This window comes from Babylonia areolata, chromosome 19 (assembly GCF_041734735.1).
Source record: "Babylonia areolata isolate BAREFJ2019XMU chromosome 19, ASM4173473v1, whole genome shotgun sequence".
NCBI classification, from domain to species: Eukaryota; Metazoa; Mollusca; class Gastropoda; order Neogastropoda; family Buccinidae; genus Babylonia; species Babylonia areolata.
This window is the reverse complement of record NC_134894.1, coordinates 37,852,222-37,859,721: the sequence shown is the minus strand read 5'-3', so window position 1 is coordinate 37,859,721 and position 7,500 is coordinate 37,852,222. Positions and strand designations below refer to the sequence as shown.

The window sequence follows — 7,500 nt, the reverse complement described above, 5'->3', positions numbered from 1 at the left end:
ATATTTTTTTCTATCGTTCTTTATATATATATATATATATTTATATATATATATATATAAAAATCTTTCTCTCATTATTTATGTCTTTCTGTGTGTGTCCTTTGTTTATTGCTTTCTCTCGGGTTTTTTATTATTTTTTTTTAATGTCTTTCATTGCGGCGTTCTTCACATGCCGTCATCATCATTGCAGTTGTCATCGTCATCGTCATCGTCATCGTCATCGCGTAACAGTTGTCGCCGTCGTCGATCGCTGGGAATGGTTATCATCGTATTTTTCGTCTTCTCCTCCTCCCGATTCTCCCATCTCTTTCTTAGCTTCTGTCTTTTCCTCCCACTATAGTCTCCTTCTTCTCCTCTCTCTCTCTCTCTCTCTCTCTCTCTCTCTCTCTCTCTCTCTCTCTCTCTCTCTCTCTCTCTCTCTCTCTCTCTCTCTCTCTCTCTCTCTCTCTGTCTCTCTTTCTACTTAAACCTAACTTGAAGAACGTCAAATGTATAAATATGCGCCGTGTTTTTTCGCGGTTTAGAATTGGAATGTCCAACTTGCGCTCACACTTTTTGCAGTTCAGTTATGATGGGCAAAGTAGGAATTGTCTTTTTTGTGATGACACTCCGGAAACCGAAATGGATTTCTTTTGGTCTGCCCTAAGTACTGTTCTCTACGTTCCCAGTTTATTCCTGCTAAATTTCACAAACATCCAAACGCCTTTAAGATTGTATTGTATCGTATTTCTTTTTTATCACAACAGATTTCTCTGTGTGAAATTCGGGCTGCTCTCCCCAGGGAGAGCGCGTCGCTATACTAAAGCGCTACCCTTTTTTTTTCTTTTTTTTTCCTGCGTGCAGTTTTATTTGTTTTTCCTATCGAAGTGGATTTTTCGACAGAATTTTGCCAGGAACAACCCTTTTGTTGCCGTGGGTTCTTTTACGTGCGCTAAGTACATGCTGCACACGGGACCTCGGTTTATCGTCTCATCCGAATGACTAGCGTCCAGACCAGCACTCAAGGTCTAGTGGAGGGGGAGAAAATATCGGCGGCTGAGCCGTGATTCGAACCAATGCGCTCAGATTCTCTCTCGCTTCCTAGGCGGACGCGTTACCTCTAGGCCATCACTCCAGATGTCTATGTTGTTGTCTTGTGCGAGTGAGAGACTGATTGTCAGTATAATCAAATTTGTATTCAAGGCGTTTTCAAATGCTCTAGAATCGTTATCGATGCCCATGTAGTTCAATGATTGTCCTAATATTCATTTCCCTGTATTAATTCTGTTTGTCCTTGTGAACTCCATTGTTATGGATCTGTGGTCTGACAATTAAAACATTTCGACTTCGAATTCTCCCTCCCTCTCTCTCTCTCTCTCTCCCTCTCTCTCTGTCTCTCTCTTGCTTTTGTCAGCCCCTTCTCTCTCTCTCTTCCTCTCACTGCCTTTCTGAATGGGAAACTATTTCTGTTTGTCTTGTCAGTTCAGTATTGTTCTCCATTTTAAACTATTTCTTTATTACATTGCTTTGTTTTTATGTCAGAAATATTTATTTTATCATCGTCATCATCATCTTTAAAAGGCATGTTATTCTTGAATAGTCGTATATATATATATAATAAGTAAATAGTTATAATGATATATATTCAGGGAGAGAGAGAGAATAGTAATAACCAGACGTCTTCGTTTACCATAAAGAAGTGTATGACTTTAGAACTTTAATCAAAACTGACTGGTGCTTGGGGTAAGGGGAGGTGGTTAAATAAAAATTAAAAAAAAGAAGAAAAACAGAAAAAGCTCTCATTAGTAATGCTCGTGTTAGTTATTCTATTCTTCCAAATATAACGGGGGAAGGGTTAGTATATATGCACAGTAAGCGAGAACTGGTTGGCACTGTGTCGTGCTCTTCGGGCTCACCTCCCGCTCCTGACTGATTTAATGTTTCGTTTTATATATATATATATATATATATATATATATATATATATATATATATATATATATATATATATATATATATGAGTTAACAGAGGGAAACACACTCATCCAATGATAAATTCCACATATTTCGGCAGGGACCTCTTTTTTTTTCTTTTCCTTTTTTTTTTTTTTTTTAATTTTTATTTTACTATATCATTTTGTTTATTTCTTTCTTTCTTTTTTTTTTGTTAAGATTATGCCTCTCAAAAGCCAACGTGATCAGAAAAGTGCAGGAAAAAAAGCATTGAGAATTTTTTTTTTTATAAAATAATAGTCTGAACATTGTCCAGTACCCAGACGTGGCCTGTGGGGAGCCGCCAATAACACACACACACACACACACACACACACACACACACACACTATATATATATATATATATAATATATATAGATATGAATATATATACATATTATATGGATTAGTATAAATACTGTTTTGTCTAGCTTTTGTTATTTTTCTAGATTTGATTGGAATAAAAGTCTTCAATACAGAAAAATAATCCATTAAGGCTGTTGAAGCACACACACACACACACACACACACACACACACACACACACACACACACACACACACACACACACACACACACACACACACACACACATGAGAGAGAGAGACAGAGAGAGACAGAGAGAGACAGAGCACAAACAGGAATAAAACCATTGATTGAATGATATGTACATTCTTGATGTCTTTCAAATCGATTCATGTCGCACGTGCTCAACGGCACGTAATCCAATATTCTGCACGGTGATAAGATTGCATACAAAGATATGTGTGAATGTGTGATCGTGATTAATTTGATTAAAAGTTTGCCCACCTACAGTGATATCAGACTTAGAATAAATAAATATATTAACAGAAATGTTCAAAATTAATGACAAAAATGGGATGGGGGATATATATATATATATATATGTGTGTGTGTGTGTGTGTGTGTGTGTGTGTGTGTGTGTGTGTGTGTGTGTGTGTGTGTGTGTGTGTGTGTGTGTGTGTGTGTGTGGAGAGAGACAGACAGACAGACAGACTGAAGAACATGCAGGCAGATAACACACTGAATCAGTCGTTGCAGAAATACTGAAAAAGAACATTTTTATGCAACTTACAATTTATTTTTGCCGAACATGCCCAAAACCATTCATATTTAAGCAAAGTCGTACATTTGATACCCATTGATATCTAAGTAACACGGCATTTTGCACGATTTATATGATAACCCAATGTCACCCAAACATAATAGCCTTAACCAGTAAAGAATGTTACTGAAAGCAGAATTCTTTTAAATTGGCTAGCGGGTTGTTTTGATATAGATAGATAGATAGATAGATAGAGAGAGAGAGAGAGAGAGAGAGAGAGAGAGAGAGAGAGAGAGAGAGAGAGAGAGAGAGAGAGAGATCAACAATGATAATATTCAGGTTTTGGAAACAGCACTCCAAGAATTAGCAATTTGAAATTGCATCACTGTGCAGAAGAAGCACGCGTAAATAGCCTAAATTCACAATGTAAAAACTCAAATGGACCTGTGCTCATTATGTAATGTCTCTGCGTGCTTTGCTGTTTATAACAAGACAGCCACAAACAACATGGAGCTGTAAAAATCCATTTTTGAAGAACAAGTTGGAGGTGTTCTGGTTTCCTACATGCTGATCAGATGTTACGTAAATTTCCCATGGTACAGCCAAAAATCTGTAAGTAACAATACGTTTTGGGGGAATCTGCCAGCCAGGGCATGTTCCACGCCACCCTCTACTCCGAGCTCTTCGCTCCTCCCCGACAAAAGCATGCACATCGTTCATCAATCCAGATTCAGTCGAAGAGAGTACGTGATTCCCCCCCCCCCACCCCCCCACCCCCACCACCCCCACCCCCAACCCCCCACCCTCTCCTCCTCTCCCGCTACTTCCCTACCCCCTCGCTTATTAATAATTTACTTTCCTGTTGTGTCGTTTTTCTCTTCCAGGAACAAATACACACAACGTGCGTCATAATGATACACAATGACTCTTCACAACCCCCAAGGCAGCAGCAATGGACATTCAGACATCATGGAAGCAGTCACTCACTCTGTTGTGTGTACATCTTCTATGAACCATCCGAGTTTTATTTAGGTCCACTTCCTACGTAAAATCATGACGCACTAGACCAGACCTGACCTTGTTTTGGTGATCAGTACCTGCCTGGCTGGCCCCTCTTGAGGCTTAAGTTTCCGACAATATTGCCGCTTTTATTTAGATAATGTAAGATGGTTATAACCAGTATGGTAACGCAGGTACAGAAATATATAAACGAATAACTAGTTCAAAATTATAACAAACACACACACACACACACACACACACACACACACACACACACACACACACACACACAGAGAGAGAGAGAGAGAGAGAGAGAGAGAGAGATAAATACATATATATATATATATATATATATATATATATATTTATTTATTTATTTATTTATTTATTTTTGCGCGTGTGATCGAACGCACCCAAACATTCTCTCAAGGTGAATATGCTTTGTCTGTCTGTCTGTCTGTCTCTATCTATCTATCTATCTTGTCTGTCTGTCTGTCTATTTTGTCTTTGTTGTGAAATACTGACATGACACCACTTTTTGTTTTATTCCAGTAATCTGCACAATGCTGTTCACTTTTAAGGAAATGTCATAAGCGAATGGAAGATTTGTTTTTGAGCATGACTGTGGAAAACGTGATTTCAGATGAGTACACAAATTTATGTGCAACGCTAATAATGATATATCTTCTGGTATTATGGGAAGGGCTGTCAGTGAGGAGGGGGCGGGTGTTTGTGTGTGTGAGGAAAGGGGGGGGGGGGTAGGCGGAAATGTCGGCGAGAGAAACAGAGGTTGAGGGAGAGTAAGGGGGCGTTGAGAGGAGAAGGATGCTAGGGAGAGGGGTGAGGGTGCGGGGTGGGAGGGAAAGGTGGGACTAGCTTTACAATCGAAAACACAGCAGCAGACGTGAAGAGTTTGACTGGACATACAGTTTGTTCAACGCCGTGATGTCACTAACACCAGCTGGTCCTTATAAAAAGAACAAACCTGCCACACTCATGGCATATAGAAGCTTTCAGCATATCCATTGTACAATCATAAAAACAAATTTCATGTGTGGTTTGTCCTTTAATAACGGTCAGTATGTATGAGCTTATATCAAAGATTGACATAAGTTTACAGTTGGGTCAACAGCAAAGTGAAAGCTGTATTATCAATGGTTTCTCCACTGCAATGGGAAATCATTTACAGCTTAGTCTTTTGTGAAGGACGATGACTCAAACTAGGAGGCAAAATTGCACTGGCTCTTAGTGCTGCAGCCTTGGGGACAAGTTGGCCTTTGGGAACCATCCTAACACCGACTGTGTGTATGTGTGTGTGTGCGTGCGTGTGTGCTCTCGCCATCTTGGCCGAGAGAATGGGGGTGTAAGTTGGGCAAGACACCCTCCACAATATTCAGATTCTACCCCAGATATTCGGGAGAGCAGTTACCTCTATGTGGGGGTGATGGCCTAGAGGTAACGCGTTCGCCTAGGAAGCGAGAGAATCTAAGCGCGCTGGTTCGAATCACGGTTCAGCCGCCGATATTTTCTCCCCCTCCACTAGACCTTGAGTGCTGGTCTGGACACTAGTCATTCGGATGAGACGATAAACCAAGGTCCCGTGTGCAGCATGCACTTAGCGCACGTAAAAGAACCCACGGCAACAAAAGGGTTGTTCCTGGCAAAATTCTGTCGAAAAATCCACATCGATAGGAAAAACAAATAAAACTGCATGCAGGAAAAAAATTTTTTTTAAATGGGTGGCGCTGTAGTGTAGCGACGCGCTCTCCCTGGGGAGAGCAGCCCGAATTTCACACAGAGAAATCTGTTGTGATAAAAAGAAATACAAATACAAAATACAAATACCTCCTCTGCTGCTCTGCTGGTCATTGTCGAACACGATTGACTATCATACAATGGCGCTGCCACAACGGCCGATCTGGCCGTCCACTCAAACCAGTCCTGAGCAAAAAACAAGATATCAATGATTGCTTGTCATCCTCCGACGGGCGCAATAGCCGAATGGACTTTCAATCTAGGGTCCCGGGTTCGAATCTCGGTGGCGGCGACTGGTGGTTAAATGGTGGAGACTTTTTCCCGATCTCCCAGGTCAACGTATGTGCAGAGCTGCTAGCGCCTCAACCTCCTTCGTGTGAATACGCAAGCAAAAGATAAAATACGCACGTTAATGGTACTGTAATTCATGTTGGCGTTCGGTGGATTATGAAAACAAGAACATACCCAGCATGCACACTACCGAAAACGGAGTATGGCTGCCTACATGGCAGGGTAAATAAACAAAACGGTCATACACGTAAAATGTTACATGTCTGTCTGTGTGTGTATGTGTGCGTGCCTGAAATGTGATTGAATGTCACAGGAAACGAAAGATGAGCGCCCAGTAGCAGCCATCAGTCGGCTGTACCCAGGTAGACAGCCTGTTGTGCAAATGACCCCGTGTTTGTAAAACGCTTTGAGCTTGATCTCCGACCAAGGATAGGTGATATATCATCTTTCTCAAATACGCACGTTAAAGATCCTGTAATCCATGTCAGCGTTCGGTGGGTTATGGAAACAAGAACACACCCAGCATGCACCCCCGAAAGCGGAGTATGGCTGCCTACATGGCGGAGTAAAAACAAAACGGTCATGTACGTAAAAGCCCACTCGTGTACATACGAGTGAACGTGGGAGTTGTAGCTCACGAACGAAGAAGAAGAAAAAGAAAGGGTTGAGGTGAGAACGGGGAGTGTAGAAATCCCCCCCCCTCACCCTCCTCCCGCTGATGCTGATGCCTAGCTTATGCACAGATCCAACGCGCTATTCAGGCTTAAGTGTGTTTTAAACATAAAACTAAAATGAAGTATAATGATAATGATAATAATAATTATATCCGAAGATCAACTGTTGACCATTTGCGAGTGACTCGAGGACTAAAGTACCCTCTCAATATGGATGCTTTCTGTGGAGAACGTGTTGAGAAATCAAGACCTGGTGATGCTTGTTCATTGATTTGATTTGATTTGAAAGGTATTGTTACTTTCTCCTTGTCAACCGTATAGTATTGTTCGTTAGTTAACGCCAATATTCGCCGGTAAGGACGCGTCTTGTCGCGTCTCTTCTGAAAATAAGATAATGTACACGAGTGTAAATCTGTTGCTGTCATATTTTTCGCCGTTTCTCTTGCCGCCGCTTTCTTTCAAAACACCTGCGTTTGAACACTGTGTTGATGTTGTTTGCTTTCGTTAAGGTCATCGTTCTAAACTGCTGTGAAATTTACTGCTGCTGCTTCTTCTTCTTCTTCCTGCTTCTCTCTCTCTCTCTCTCTCTCTCTCTCTGGAGTTTAGTAAACAAAAGAAAAAAACAATTGGGTTTCAAAGGTTCGTGATACATGGTTCGTGACGGGTGCAATAGCCGAATGGTTAAAGCGCTGGACTTTCAATCTGAGGGTCCTGGGTTCGAATCTCGGTGCACCTGATG

General features: G+C 41.1%; 1 protein-coding gene across 1 annotated transcript in view; it reads left to right on the top strand.

The window, feature by feature from the left end:
* LOC143294164 (uncharacterized) overlaps nt 1–7,500 on the top strand; it is a 28,506-nt gene that overhangs the window by 760 nt on the left and 20,246 nt on the right. The window lies entirely within an intron of this gene.